A 15725-nucleotide genomic window follows, 5' to 3' on the forward strand; every position below is an offset into this window, starting at 1 on the left:
AAGGGCGAACACTTCACATCTGTTGAAATCGGACCAACAGTAGACATTCAAATATTAAACAGTTGGGAAAACAGGAAATAAATAAATAAAAACTTGTTAGTGATCTACCTTTCACTGGAGAGTGCAGCTCCTACATTTTGGATGGGTCATCTACTTCTCGTCACGTAGATGTCTTTGGAAAAGCTTCGTCCAGCTTGAAAACAAACAAGTGCATAATTGGAAACAGTTTTAGAAGACTGCCAATGATTAACTGTAAAGTAATAGAATCAGCCAAGGTTTGTTTAATACTACCAAGATATGGTGTTGATATACCAAGAACAGTAGCCGATTTGCCTGTTACGACAGCCAGGCAAATCCCCCATAGCCAGCCAGGAGAAAGGAGGGTACTGCCTGAATGACACACACACAATAACTATGACTATAAGAAGTGTTGCCTCTTACATTTGCCAGTACATTCCCACAGAATCCCCTAGCTGTCATGAATGCCATGAAGGCTAGCCAGGAGCAAAGGGGTATACTGCCTGAAGAAGACACATTAGAAATATAGCAGTGTTGCATCTTACAACAGTCAGTATATTCCTCCAGAGTCGACCAGGCTATAGAGAATGCCATGAAGGCTAGCCAGGAGCAAAGGGGGTACTGCCTGAAGAAGAAACATTAGAAAAATAGCAGTGTTGCATCTTACAACAGACAGTATATTCCCCAGAGTCCCCCAGCTGTTAAGAATGCCATGAAGGCTAGCCAGGAGCAAAGGGGGTACTGCCTGAAGAAGAAACATTAGAAATATAGCAGTGTTGCATCTTACAACAGTCAGTATATTCCCCCAGAGTCCTCCGAACTGTAAAGAATGCCATGAAGGCTAGCCAGGAGCAAAGGGGGTACTGCCTGAAGAAGAAACATTAGAAATACAGCAGTGTTGCATCTTACAACAGACAGTATATTCCCCAGAGTCCCCCAGCTGTTAAGAATGCCATGAAGGCTAGCCAGGAGCAAGGGGGTACTGCCTGAAAAAGGAAACATTAGAAATATAGCAGTGTTGCATCTTACAACAGTCAGTATATTCCCCCAGAGTCCTCCGAGCTGTAAGGAATGCCATGAAGGCTAGCCAGGAGCAAAGGAGGGTACTGCCTGAAGAAGAAACATTAGAAAAATAGCAGTGTTGCATCTTACAACAGACAGTATATTCCCCCAGAGTCCCCCAGTTGTTAAGAATGCCATGAAGGCTAGCCAGGAGCAAGGGGGTACTGCCTGAACAAGAAACATTAGAACATAGCAGTGTTGCATCTTACAACAGTCAGTATATTCCCCCCAGAGTCCTCCCAGCTGTAAAGAATGCCATGAAGGCTAGCCAGGAGCAAAGGGGGGTACTGCCTGAAGAAGAAACATTAGAAAAATAGCAGTGTTGCATCTTACAACAGACAGTATATTCCCCCAGAGTCCCCCAGCTGTTAAGAATGCCATGAAGGCTAGCCAGGAGCAAGGGGGTACTGCCTGAACAAGAAACATTAGAAATATAGCGGTGTTGCATCTTACAACAGTCAGTATATTCCCCCCAGAGTCGACCAGGCTGTTAAGAATGCCATGAAGGCTAGCCAGGAGCAAAGGGGGTACTGCCTGAAGAAGAAACATTAGAAATATAGCAGTGTTGCATCTTACAACAGTCAGTATATTCCCCCAGAGTCCTCCGAACTGTAAAGAATGCCATGAAGGCTAGCCAGGAGCAAAGGGGGTACTGCCTGAAGAAGAAACATTACAAATACAGCAGTGTTGCATCTTACAACAGTCAGTATATTCCCCCCAGAGTCTTCCCAGCTGTAAAGAATGCCATGAAGGCTAGCCAGGAGCAAAGGGGGGTACTGCCTGAAGAAGAAACATTAGAAAAATAGCAGTGTTGCATCTTACAACAAACAGTATATTCCCCCAGAGTCCCCCAGCTGTTAAGAATGCCATGAAGGCTAGCCAGGAGCAAGGGGGTACTGCCTGAAGAAGAAACATTAGAAATATAGCGGTGTTGCATCTTACAACAGTCAGTATATTCCCCCCAGAGTCGACCAGGCTGTTAAGAATGCCATGAAGGCTAGCCAGGAGCAAAGGGGGTACTGCCTGAAGAAGAAACATTAGAAATATAGCAGTGTTGCATCTTACAACAGTCAGTATATTCCCCCAGAGTCCTCCGAACTGTAAAGAATGCCATGAAGGCTAGCCAGGAGCAAAGGGGGTACTGCCTGAAGAAGAAACATTAGAAATACAGCAGCGTTGCAACTTACAACAGCCAGTATATTCCCCCAGAGTCCTCCCAGCTCTAAAGAATGCCATGAAGGCTAGCCAGGAGCAAAGGGGGTACTGCCTGAAGAAGAAACAAAAGAAATAAAGCAGTTTTGCATCTTACAACAGTCAGTATATTCCCCCAGAGTCCTCCGAACTGTAAAGAATGCCATGAAGGCTAGCCAGGAGCAAAGGGGGTACTGCCTGAAGAAGAAACATTAGAAATACAGCAGCGTTGCAACTTACAACAGCCAGTATATTCCCCAGAGTCCTCCCAGCTCTAAAGAATGCCATGAAGGCTAGCCAGGAGCAAAGGGGGTACTGCCTGAAGAAGAAACAAAAGAAATAAAGCAGTTTTGCATCTTACAACAGCCAGTATATTCCCCCCAGAGTCGACCAGGCTGTTAAGAATGCCATGAAGGCTAGCCAGGAGCAAAGGGGGTACTGCCTGAAGAAGAAACATTAGAAATATAGCAGTGTTGCATCTTACAACAGTCAGTATATTCCCCCAGAGTCCTCTGAGCTGTAAAGAATGCCATGAAGGCTAGCCAGGAGCAAAGGGGGTACTGCCTGAAGAAGAAACATTAGAAATATAGCAGTGTTGCATCTTACAACAGTCAGTATATTCCCCCAGAGTCCTCTGAGCTGTAAAGAATGCCATGAAGGCTAGCCAGGAGCAAAGGGGGTACTGCCTGAAGAAGAAACAAAAGAAATAAAGCAGTTTTGCATCTTACAACAGCCAGTATATTCCCCCCAGAGTCGACCAGGCTGTTAAGAATGCCATGAAGGCTAGCCAGGAGCAAAGGGGGTACTGCCTGAAGAAGAAACATTAGAAGTATAGCAGTGTTGCATCTTAGAACAGTCAGTATATTCCCCCCAGAGTCCTCCAAGCTGTAAAGAATGCCATGAAGGCTAGCCAGGATGAGCAAAGGGGGGTACTGCCTGAAGAAGAAACATTAGAAATATAGCAGTGTTGCATCTTACAACAGTCAGTTTATTCCCCCCAGAGTTGACCAGGCTGTAGAGAATGCCATGAAGGCTCGCCAGGAGCAAAGGGGGTACTGCCTGAAGAAGAAACATTAGAAATATAGCCGTGTTGCATCTTACAACAGTCAGTATATTCCCCCAGAGTCCTCCGAACTGTAAAGAATGCCATGAAGGCTAGCCAGGAGCAAAGGGGGTACTGCCTGAAGAAGAAACATTAGAAATATAGCAGTGTTGCATCTTACAACAGACAGTATATTCCCCCAAAGTCCCCCAGCTGTTAAGAATGCCATGAAGGCTAGCCAGGAGCAAGGGGGTACTGCCTGAACAAGAAACATTAGAAATATAGCGGTGTTGCATCTTACAACAGTCAGTATATTCCCCCCAGAGTCGACCAGGCTGTTAAGAATGCCATGAAGGCTAGCCAGGAGCAAAGGGGGTACTGCCTGAAGAAGAAACATTAGAAATATAGCAGTGTTGCATCTTACAACAGACAGTATATTCCCCCAGAGTCCCCCAGCTGTTAAGAATGCCATGAAGGCTAGCCAGGAGCAAGGGGGTACTGCCTGAAGAAGAAACATTAGAAATATAGCGGTGTTGCATCTTACAACAGTCAGTATATTCCCCCCAGAGTCGACCAGGCTGTTAAGAATGCCATGAAGGCTAGCCAGGAGCAAAGGGGGTACTGCCTGAAGAAGAAACATTAGAAATATAGCAGTGTTGCATCTTACAACAGTCAGTATATTCCCCCAGAGTCCTCCGAACTGTAAAGAATGCCATGAAGGCTAGCCAGGAGCAAAGGGGGTACTGCCTGAAGAAGAAACATTAGAAATACAGCAGCGTTGCATCTTACAACAGCCAGTATATTCCCCCAGAGTCCTCCCAGCTCTAAAGAATGCCATGAAGGCTAGCCAGGAGCAAAGGGGGTACTGCCTGAAGAAGAAACAAAAGAAATAAAGCAGTTTTGCATCTTACAAGTCAGTATATTCCCCCCAGAGTCCTCTGAGCTGTAAAGAATGCAATGAAGGCTAGCCAGGAGCAAAGGGGGTACTGCCTGAAGAAGAAACATTAGAAATATAGCAGTGTTGCATCTTACAACAGACAGTATATTCCCCCAAAGTCCCCCAGCTGTTAAGAATGCCATGAAGGCTAGCCAGGAGCAAGGGGGTACTGCCTGAACAAGAAACATTAGAAATATAGCGGTGTTGCATCTTACAACAGTCAGTATATTCCCCCCAGAGTCGACCAGGCTGTTAAGAATGCCATGAAGGCTAGCCAGGAGCAAAGGGGGTACTGCCTGAAGAAGAAACATTAGAAATATAGCAGTGTTGCATCTTACAACAGTCAGTTTATTCCCCCCAGAGTTGACCAGGCTGTAGAGAATGCCATGAAGGCTCGCCAGGAGCAAAGGGGGTACTGCCTGAAGAAGAAACATTAGAAATATAGCCGTGTTGCATCTTACAACAGTCAGTATATTCCCCAGAGTCGACCAGGCTGTAAAGAATGCCATGAAGGCTAGCCAGGAGCAAGGGGGTACTGCCTGAAGAAGAAACATTAGAAATATAGCAGTGTTGCATCTTACAACAGACAGTATATTTCCCCCAGAGTCCCCCAGCTGTTAAGAACGCCATGAAGGCTAGCCAGGAGCAAAGGGGGTACTGCCTGAAGAAGCAACAAAAGAAATAAAGCAATTTTGCATCTTACAACAGTCAGTATATTCCCCCCCCCCCCCCCCCGAGTCCTCCAAGCTCTAAAGAATGCCATGAAGGCTAGCCAGGAGCAAAAGGGGTACTGCCTGAAGAAGAAACATTAGAAAAATAGCCGTGTTGCATCTTACAACAGACAGTATGTTCCCCCAGAGTCCTCCCAGCTGTAAAGAATGCCATGAAGGCTAGCCAGGAGCAAAGGGGGTACTGCCCGAAGAAGAAACAATAGAAACATAGCAGCGTTGCATCTTACAACAGTCAGTATATTCCCCCCAGAGTCCTCCCAGCTCTAATAAATGCCATGAAGGCTAGCCAGGAGCAAAGGGGGTACTGCCTGAAGAAACAACAAAAGAAATAAAGCAATTTTGCATCTTACAACAGTCAGTATATTCCCCTCAGAGTCGACCAGGCTGTAGAGAATGCCATGAAGGCTAGCCAGGATGAGCAAAGGGGGTACTGCCTGAAGAAGAAACATTAGAAATATAGCAGTGTTGAATCTTACAACATCCAGTATATTCCCCCCCAGAGTCGACCAGGCTGTAGAAAATGCCATGAAGGCTAGCCAGGAGCAAAGGGGGTACTGCCTGAAGAAGAAACATTAGAAATATAGCAGTGTTGCATCTTACAACAGTCAGTATATTTCCCCCCAGAGTTGACCAGGCTGTAGAGAATGCCATGAAGGCTAGCCAGGAGCAAAAGGGGGTACTGCCTGAAGAAGAAACATTAGAAATATAGCCGTGTTGCATCTTACAAAAGTCAGTATATTCCCCCAGAGTTGACCAGGCTGTAAAGAATGCCATGGAGGCTAGCCAGGAGCAAAGGGGGTACTGCCTGAAGAAGAAACATTAGAAATACAGCAGCGTTGCATCTTAAAACAGTCAGTATATTCCCCCCAGAGTCCTCCCAGCTGTAAAGAATGCCATGAAGGCTAGCCAGGAGCAAGGGGGTACTGCCTGAAGAAGAAACATTAGAAATATAGCAGTGTTGCATCTTACAACAGACAGTATATTCCCCCAGAGTCCCCCAGCTGTTAAGAGAGCCATGAAGGCTAGCCAGGAGCAAAGGGGGGTACTGCCTGAAGAAGAAACATTAGAAAAATAGCAGTGTTGCATCTTACAACAGACAGTATATTCCCCCAGAGTCCCCCAGCTGTTAAGAATGCCATGAAGGCTAGCCAGGAGCAAGGGGGTACTGCCTGAACAAGAAACATTAGAAATATAGCGGTGTTGCATCTTACAACAGTCAGTATATTCCCCCCAGAGTCGACCAGGCTGTTAAGAATGCCATGAAGGCTAGCCAGGAGCAAAGGGGGTACTGCCTGAAGAAGAAACATTAGAAATATAGCAGTGTTGCATCTTACAACAGTCAGTATATTCCCCCAGAGTCCTCCGAACTGTAAAGAATGCCATGAAGGCTAGCCAGGAGCAAAGGGGGTACTGCCTGAAGAAGAAACATTACAAATACAGCAGTGTTGCATCTTACAACAGTCAGTATATTCCCCCCAGAGTCTTCCCAGCTGTAAAGAATGCCATGAAGGCTAGCCAGGAGCAAAGGGGGGTACTGCCTGAAGAAGAAACATTAGAAAAATAGCAGTGTTGCATCTTACAACAAACAGTATATTCCCCCAGAGTCCCCCAGCTGTTAAGAATGCCATGAAGGCTAGCCAGGAGCAAGGGGGTACTGCCTGAAGAAGAAACATTAGAAATATAGCGGTGTTGCATCTTACAACAGTCAGTATATTCCCCCCAGAGTCGACCAGGCTGTTAAGAATGCCATGAAGGCTAGCCAGGAGCAAAGGGGGTACTGCCTGAAGAAGAAACATTAGAAATATAGCAGTGTTGCATCTTACAACAGTCAGTATATTCCCCCAGAGTCCTCCGAACTGTAAAGAATGCCATGAAGGCTAGCCAGGAGCAAAGGGGGTACTGCCTGAAGAAGAAACATTAGAAATACAGCAGCGTTGCAACTTACAACAGCCAGTATATTCCCCCAGAGTCCTCCCAGCTCTAAAGAATGCCATGAAGGCTAGCCAGGAGCAAAGGGGGTACTGCCTGAAGAAGAAACAAAAGAAATAAAGCAGTTTTGCATCTTACAACAGTCAGTATATTCCCCCAGAGTCCTCCGAACTGTAAAGAATGCCATGAAGGCTAGCCAGGAGCAAAGGGGGTACTGCCTGAAGAAGAAACATTAGAAATACAGCAGCGTTGCAACTTACAACAGCCAGTATATTCCCCAGAGTCCTCCCAGCTCTAAAGAATGCCATGAAGGCTAGCCAGGAGCAAAGGGGGTACTGCCTGAAGAAGAAACAAAAGAAATAAAGCAGTTTTGCATCTTACAACAGCCAGTATATTCCCCCCAGAGTCGACCAGGCTGTTAAGAATGCCATGAAGGCTAGCCAGGAGCAAAGGGGGTACTGCCTGAAGAAGAAACATTAGAAATATAGCAGTGTTGCATCTTACAACAGTCAGTATATTCCCCCAGAGTCCTCTGAGCTGTAAAGAATGCCATGAAGGCTAGCCAGGAGCAAAGGGGGTACTGCCTGAAGAAGAAACATTAGAAATATAGCAGTGTTGCATCTTACAACAGTCAGTATATTCCCCCAGAGTCCTCTGAGCTGTAAAGAATGCCATGAAGGCTAGCCAGGAGCAAAGGGGGTACTGCCTGAAGAAGAAACAAAAGAAATAAAGCAGTTTTGCATCTTACAACAGCCAGTATATTCCCCCCAGAGTCGACCAGGCTGTTAAGAATGCCATGAAGGCTAGCCAGGAGCAAAGGGGGTACTGCCTGAAGAAGAAACATTAGAAGTATAGCAGTGTTGCATCTTAGAACAGTCAGTATATTCCCCCCAGAGTCCTCCAAGCTGTAAAGAATGCCATGAAGGCTAGCCAGGATGAGCAAAGGGGGGTACTGCCTGAAGAAGAAACATTAGAAATATAGCAGTGTTGCATCTTACAACAGTCAGTTTATTCCCCCCAGAGTTGACCAGGCTGTAGAGAATGCCATGAAGGCTCGCCAGGAGCAAAGGGGGTACTGCCTGAAGAAGAAACATTAGAAATATAGCCGTGTTGCATCTTACAACAGTCAGTATATTCCCCCAGAGTCCTCCGAACTGTAAAGAATGCCATGAAGGCTAGCCAGGAGCAAAGGGGGTACTGCCTGAAGAAGAAACATTAGAAATATAGCAGTGTTGCATCTTACAACAGACAGTATATTCCCCCAAAGTCCCCCAGCTGTTAAGAATGCCATGAAGGCTAGCCAGGAGCAAGGGGGTACTGCCTGAACAAGAAACATTAGAAATATAGCGGTGTTGCATCTTACAACAGTCAGTATATTCCCCCCAGAGTCGACCAGGCTGTTAAGAATGCCATGAAGGCTAGCCAGGAGCAAAGGGGGTACTGCCTGAAGAAGAAACATTAGAAATATAGCAGTGTTGCATCTTACAACAGACAGTATATTCCCCCAGAGTCCCCCAGCTGTTAAGAATGCCATGAAGGCTAGCCAGGAGCAAGGGGGTACTGCCTGAAGAAGAAACATTAGAAATATAGCGGTGTTGCATCTTACAACAGTCAGTATATTCCCCCCAGAGTCGACCAGGCTGTTAAGAATGCCATGAAGGCTAGCCAGGAGCAAAGGGGGTACTGCCTGAAGAAGAAACATTAGAAATATAGCAGTGTTGCATCTTACAACAGTCAGTATATTCCCCCAGAGTCCTCCGAACTGTAAAGAATGCCATGAAGGCTAGCCAGGAGCAAAGGGGGTACTGCCTGAAGAAGAAACATTAGAAATACAGCAGCGTTGCATCTTACAACAGCCAGTATATTCCCCCAGAGTCCTCCCAGCTCTAAAGAATGCCATGAAGGCTAGCCAGGAGCAAAGGGGGTACTGCCTGAAGAAGAAACAAAAGAAATAAAGCAGTTTTGCATCTTACAAGTCAGTATATTCCCCCCAGAGTCCTCTGAGCTGTAAAGAATGCAATGAAGGCTAGCCAGGAGCAAAGGGGGTACTGCCTGAAGAAGAAACATTAGAAATATAGCAGTGTTGCATCTTACAACAGACAGTATATTCCCCCAAAGTCCCCCAGCTGTTAAGAATGCCATGAAGGCTAGCCAGGAGCAAGGGGGTACTGCCTGAACAAGAAACATTAGAAATATAGCGGTGTTGCATCTTACAACAGTCAGTATATTCCCCCCAGAGTCGACCAGGCTGTTAAGAATGCCATGAAGGCTAGCCAGGAGCAAAGGGGGTACTGCCTGAAGAAGAAACATTAGAAATATAGCAGTGTTGCATCTTACAACAGTCAGTTTATTCCCCCCAGAGTTGACCAGGCTGTAGAGAATGCCATGAAGGCTCGCCAGGAGCAAAGGGGGTACTGCCTGAAGAAGAAACATTAGAAATATAGCCGTGTTGCATCTTACAACAGTCAGTATATTCCCCAGAGTCGACCAGGCTGTAAAGAATGCCATGAAGGCTAGCCAGGAGCAAGGGGGTACTGCCTGAAGAAGAAACATTAGAAATATAGCAGTGTTGCATCTTACAACAGACAGTATATTTCCCCCAGAGTCCCCCAGCTGTTAAGAACGCCATGAAGGCTAGCCAGGAGCAAAGGGGGTACTGCCTGAAGAAGCAACAAAAGAAATAAAGCAATTTTGCATCTTACAACAGTCAGTATATTCCCCCCCCCCCCCCGAGTCCTCCAAGCTCTAAAGAATGCCATGAAGGCTAGCCAGGAGCAAAAGGGGTACTGCCTGAAGAAGAAACATTAGAAAAATAGCCGTGTTGCATCTTACAACAGACAGTATGTTCCCCCAGAGTCCTCCCAGCTGTAAAGAATGCCATGAAGGCTAGCCAGGAGCAAAGGGGGTACTGCCCGAAGAAGAAACAATAGAAACATAGCAGCGTTGCATCTTACAACAGTCAGTATATTCCCCCCAGAGTCCTCCCAGCTCTAATAAATGCCATGAAGGCTAGCCAGGAGCAAAGGGGGTACTGCCTGAAGAAACAACAAAAGAAATAAAGCAATTTTGCATCTTACAACAGTCAGTATATTCCCCTCAGAGTCGACCAGGCTGTAGAGAATGCCATGAAGGCTAGCCAGGATGAGCAAAGGGGGTACTGCCTGAAGAAGAAACATTAGAAATATAGCAGTGTTGAATCTTACAACATCCAGTATATTCCCCCCCAGAGTCGACCAGGCTGTAGAAAATGCCATGAAGGCTAGCCAGGAGCAAAGGGGGTACTGCCTGAAGAAGAAACATTAGAAATATAGCAGTGTTGCATCTTACAACAGTCAGTATATTTCCCCCCAGAGTTGACCAGGCTGTAGAGAATGCCATGAAGGCTAGCCAGGAGCAAAAGGGGGTACTGCCTGAAGAAGAAACATTAGAAATATAGCCGTGTTGCATCTTACAAAAGTCAGTATATTCCCCCAGAGTTGACCAGGCTGTAAAGAATGCCATGGAGGCTAGCCAGGAGCAAAGGGGGTACTGCCTGAAGAAGAAACATTAGAAATACAGCAGCGTTGCATCTTAAAACAGTCAGTATATTCCCCCCAGAGTCCTCCCAGCTGTAAAGAATGCCATGAAGGCTAGCCAGGAGCAAGGGGGTACTGCCTGAAGAAGAAACATTAGAAATATAGCAGTGTTGCATCTTACAACAGACAGTATATTCCCCCAGAGTCCCCCAGCTGTTAAGAGAGCCATGAAGGCTAGCCAGGAGCAAAGGGGGTACTGCCTGAAGAAGAAACAAAAGAAATAAAGCAATTTTGCATCTTACAACAGTCAGTATATTCCCCCAGAGTCCTCCCAGCTCTAAAGAATGTCATGAAGGCTAGCCAGGAGCAAAGGGGGTACTGCCTGAAGAAGAAACATTAGAAATATAGCAGTGTTGCATCTTACAACAGTCAGTATATTCCCCCAGAGTAGACCAGGCTGTTAAGAATGCCATGAAGGCTAGCCAGGATGAGCAAAGGGGGTACTGCCTGAAGAAGAAACATTAGAAATATAGCAGTGTTGTATCTTACAACAGTCAGTATATTCCCCCCCAGAGTCGACCAGGCTGTAGAAAATGCCATGAAGGCTAGCCAGGAGCAAAGGGGGTACTGCCTGAAGAAGAAACATTAGAAATATAGCAGTGTTGCATCTTACAACAGTCAGTATATTTCCCCCCAGAGTTGACCAGGCTGTAGAGAATGCCATGAAGGCTAGCCAGGAGCAAAGGGGGTACTGCCTGAAGAAGAAACATTAGAAATATAGCCGTGTTGCATCTTACAAAAGTCAGTATATTCCCCCAGAGTTGACCAGGCTGTAAAGAATGCCATGGAGGCTAGCCAGGAGCAAAGGGGGTACTGCCTGAAGAAGAAACATTAGAAATACAGCAGCGTTGCATCTTACAACAGTCAGTATATTCCCCCCAGAGTCCTCCCAGCTGTAAAAAATGCCATGAAGGCTAGCCAGGAGCAAAGGGGGGTACTGCCTGAAGAAGAAACATTAGAAATATAGCAGTGTTGCATCTTACAACAGACAGTATATTCCCCCAGAGTCCCCCAGCTGTTAAGACGCCATGAAGGCTAGCCAGGAGCAAAGGGGGTACTGCCTGAAGAAGAAACAAAAGAAATAAAGCAATTTTGCATCTTACAACAGTCAGTATATTCCCCCCAGAGTCCTCTGACTGTAAAGAATGCCATGAAGGCTAGCCAGGAGCAAAGGGGGGTACTGCCTGAAGAAGAAACATTAGAAATATAGCAGTGTTGCATCTTACAACAGACAGTATATTCCCCCAGAGTCGACCAGGCTGTAGAGAATGCCAGGAGCAAAGGGGGTACTGCCTGAAGAAGAATTATTAGAAATATAGCAGTGTTGCATCTTACAACATCCAGTATATTCCTCCAGAGTCGACCAGGCTATAGAGAATGCCATGAAGGCTAGCCAGGAGCAAAGGGGGTACTGCCTGAAGAAGAAACATTAGAAATATAGCAGTGCTGCATCTTACAACAGTCAGTATATTCCCCCCAGAGTCCTCCCAGCTGTAAAGAATGCCATGAAGGCTAGCCAGGAGCAAAGGGGGGTACTGCCTGAAGAAGAAACAATAGAAATATAGCAGTGTTGCATCTTACAACAGTCAGTATATTCACCCCAGAGTCATCCCAGCTGTAAAGAACGCCATGAGAAAATGGAGTAAGGGCTACTGCCTGAAGAAGACACCTCTTTCGACTGCCAGTACGCTCCCTTAGAATCCCTCAGCTGTAATGACTAATGGAGAGGCAAAGGGGGTACTGCACAGAGAAGAAACATTAGAGCCAAGTTGCATCTCACGACAGCCAGTACATTCCCCCCGAGAGTCCCCCCAGCTTTAAGGACTGCCATAGGGGCTAGCCTGGGAGCATGGGGAGACTGTCAATCACTATAGTAACACTGTGTTAAGGTCTTGTTGTCGTGTGCCAAGCACCAGGCAGGTGTGGCTCTAGGAAGAGAGGGCTGGGTCATAGTTGACTTGGCGAACAATAATATAACATACCAAATTTCTTTGCATTGGTTCGTCATTATTCAGAAAATGACTAACATTAAATTCTGTTTAGAACAAAAACATGCATAGGAAAAATTTCAAAATAAAATTTGGGGAACTTGCCGTTTACTGGATTGTGCAGCTCCTCTATTATAGGCCAGTCTTGACTTGTTGATGGGTTGATGTATTTGGAGATAGCAAGCCTTTCTGTAACACAAACAAAATTAAGAATTTACAGTATCAGTGATCAAAAACAGGGAGTACGGGCTACTGCCTGAAGAAGACATGTTAGAACTATAGCTGTGTTGCTTCTTTTGATAGCCATGTACGTTCCCCAGACTCCATCAGCTGTAATGACTGCCCTGGAGGCTAGCCAGGAGCAGGGGGTACTGCACGAAGAAGACACATTACAAATATAGCAGTGTGGCATCTTACGACAGCCAGTACATTCCCCCACAGTGCTCCCAGCTGTACAAAGAATGCCATGGAAGCTACCCTGGAGCAAGGGGGGGGGGGGGGGGGGCAAAGACGAAACATTAGAACTATAGCTGTGTTGCCTCTTTTGACAGCCAGTACGCTCCCCTAGACAACCTCAACTGTAATGACTGCCATGGAGGCTAGCCAGGAGCAAGGGGGAACTGCACGAGGAAGACACATTAGAACCGAGTTGCCTCTTACGACATCCAATACATTCCCCAAGAGTCCCCCCAGCTGTAAGGACGCTATAGGCGCTAGCCTGGGAGTAAGGGGAGACTGTCAATCACTATAGTAATACTGGGTTTAGCTCTTGTTGTCGTGCGCCATGCACCAGTCAGGTGTGGCTCTAGGAAGAGAGGGCTGGGTCATAGTTGACTTGGCGAAAAATGTTGCCAAACAACATACACAATTTCTTTGCATGACTCGTCGTTAATTTGGGGAACTTACCATGTACTGGATTGCGCAGCTCCTCTATTATAGGCCAGTCTTGACTTGTTGATGGGTAGATGTATTTGGAGATAGCAAGCCTTTCTGCAACACAAGAAAAATTAAGAAGTTGCAGTATCAGTGATCAAAAACAGGGAGTAAGGGCTACTGCCTGAAGAAGACCCATTAGAACTATAGCTGGGTTGCTTCTTTTGACAGTCAGTACGCTCCCTTAGACAACCTCAGCTGTAATGACTGCCATGGGATGCTAGCCAGGAGCAAGGGGGAACTGCACGAGGAAGATACATTAGAGCCCCATTGCCCCTTACAACAGTCAGTACATTCCCCAAGAGTCCCCCAGCTTTAAGGACTGCCAGAGGGGCTAGCCTGGGAGCCAGGGAAGACCCTCAATCACTATAGTAACACTGGGTTAAGGTCTTGTTGTCATGTGCCAAGCACCAGGCAGGTGTGGCTATAGAAAGATAGGGCTGGGTTATAGTTGACTTGGCGGAAAATGTTACCAAACAACATACACAATTTCTTTGCATGGTTTGCCATTCTATAGAAAATGATTAATGATAATATAAGTTAAGAGCAATAACAGTCAGAGGTAAATATTCAAAGTATAATTTGGGGAACTTGCCGTTAACTGGATTGTGCAGCTCCTCTATTATAGGCCAATCTTGACTTGTTGTTGGGTAGATGTATTTGGAGATAGCAAGCCTTTCTGCAACACGAGCAATATTAAGAAATTGCAGTATCAGTGATCAAAAAACATTACCCACAGTAAAACAGTTTCAGAGTTTTACACTTTCAGATTGTGCAATTGTTTTCAAAGAAATGCAATAAAAATTTAAAAAATTCAGAGGATATGTCTAATTTCAGTATTCTATAGAATGTTGAAAACAAAAGGAACTTTTAAGAAACGTCAAATGCCTAAAATAGATATCTTCAGTACTGGTGCTGGCATGAATGTAATTATCAGTGATCACTCAAAATTAAACTGCATGCACATAGCATGCAAATTCTAACTACCAACAGCTAAAATATGTGTGTTGATAAATGTGAATCAACAAAAACATGTCACTCAAATTGCATAAAAACATTATCCATCTGCAAGCACAAGAGAAACATTTGAATATGTTGCAATCAAAATAAGGAAACATTTTTGGAAAATGAAAGGCCTAAAACAATGCTGTTTTTGCTGTTGAAATTTTGCTAGTATGACCTTTATTTTCACAGGAGCTCTCACAAAGAAATAAATCTGAAAAATAACAAACCAAATGTTTAAAAGCAAAAAAAACCAAGACAGTATTAAAACGTTGTTAAACTTAAAACATCCTTTCCAAAAGTCTTTCATATCCCCACGGAATAAAACACAACAACAAAACATTGCCAAACTGTTATTACCTTATGTCTCACAAAAGCAGAACAATAAACAACATGCAATATATTACAGAGCTTCATTTTGGACTAGTACACAATTGTTGAATATTGTACCTTTAACCTGAGATTGCAGCTCTTTTATAAAGCCAGTCTGGACGTTTACTTGTTGACAGGTAGACCCCTTTGCCTTTATGCAACACAAATATAGGAAAAAGAGTTCACATAAATAATTAAAGTGTTAAAAAGATAACAAAGATAAAAAGATTGTGTTCTTCAACAAAAGATTTGATGATTTTATCAAACAAATATAACTGCCTGAATATATTGAATGTTGCAAACAAAGTAAACAGTAAATTCAGGAGGGGGGGGGGTCCAAATGCTTGAAACTGTCCTCTTTAGGGTGGCTGCGGGTATAAACTTTATAATCAGAGAGCTCTAAAAATTAAACTCATCTAGTTAATGACGCACCAAAATTGAAAATACTGAAAGCCAAGAGCGTGTACTAATATACGTTTTTATCATGCAATATCCACAGGGACTTGTTCGGTTATTGAAATAATGCATTTGTTCAAACCTTTAAAAAACTTCTCTGTCATGGAATGGGTAGGATCAGAGGAGGGGGTACATCTTTTGATGAGACGACAGCTCCAGCATTGCATTCACCACATCATGACAACACTGAGGCATGACAGCCTGCAAGGTAACTAACAGAACAATGTCTTTTAAAGGCAATGTACACTATTGGTAATTACTCAAAATAATGATTAGCATAAAACCTGACTTGGTGACGAGTAATGGGGAGAGGTCGACTGTTAAACAAATTTGTGAGAAATGGCTCGCTCTAAAGTAATGTAGTTTAAATCCGTTTTTTCCCCTTCAAATTTTGACCCTTTTTTCAAGTTTCAATAGTTCACTAAATAAAGCTTAAATCTCGGTCCAAGTTGCATAAAAAGCCATCAGTACAACCTACTGCATCATTTT

The sequence above is a fragment of the Asterias amurensis genome, chromosome 8 (genome assembly GCF_032118995.1).
Source record: "Asterias amurensis chromosome 8, ASM3211899v1".
In the NCBI taxonomy this organism is placed as follows: Eukaryota; Metazoa; Echinodermata; class Asteroidea; order Forcipulatida; family Asteriidae; genus Asterias; species Asterias amurensis.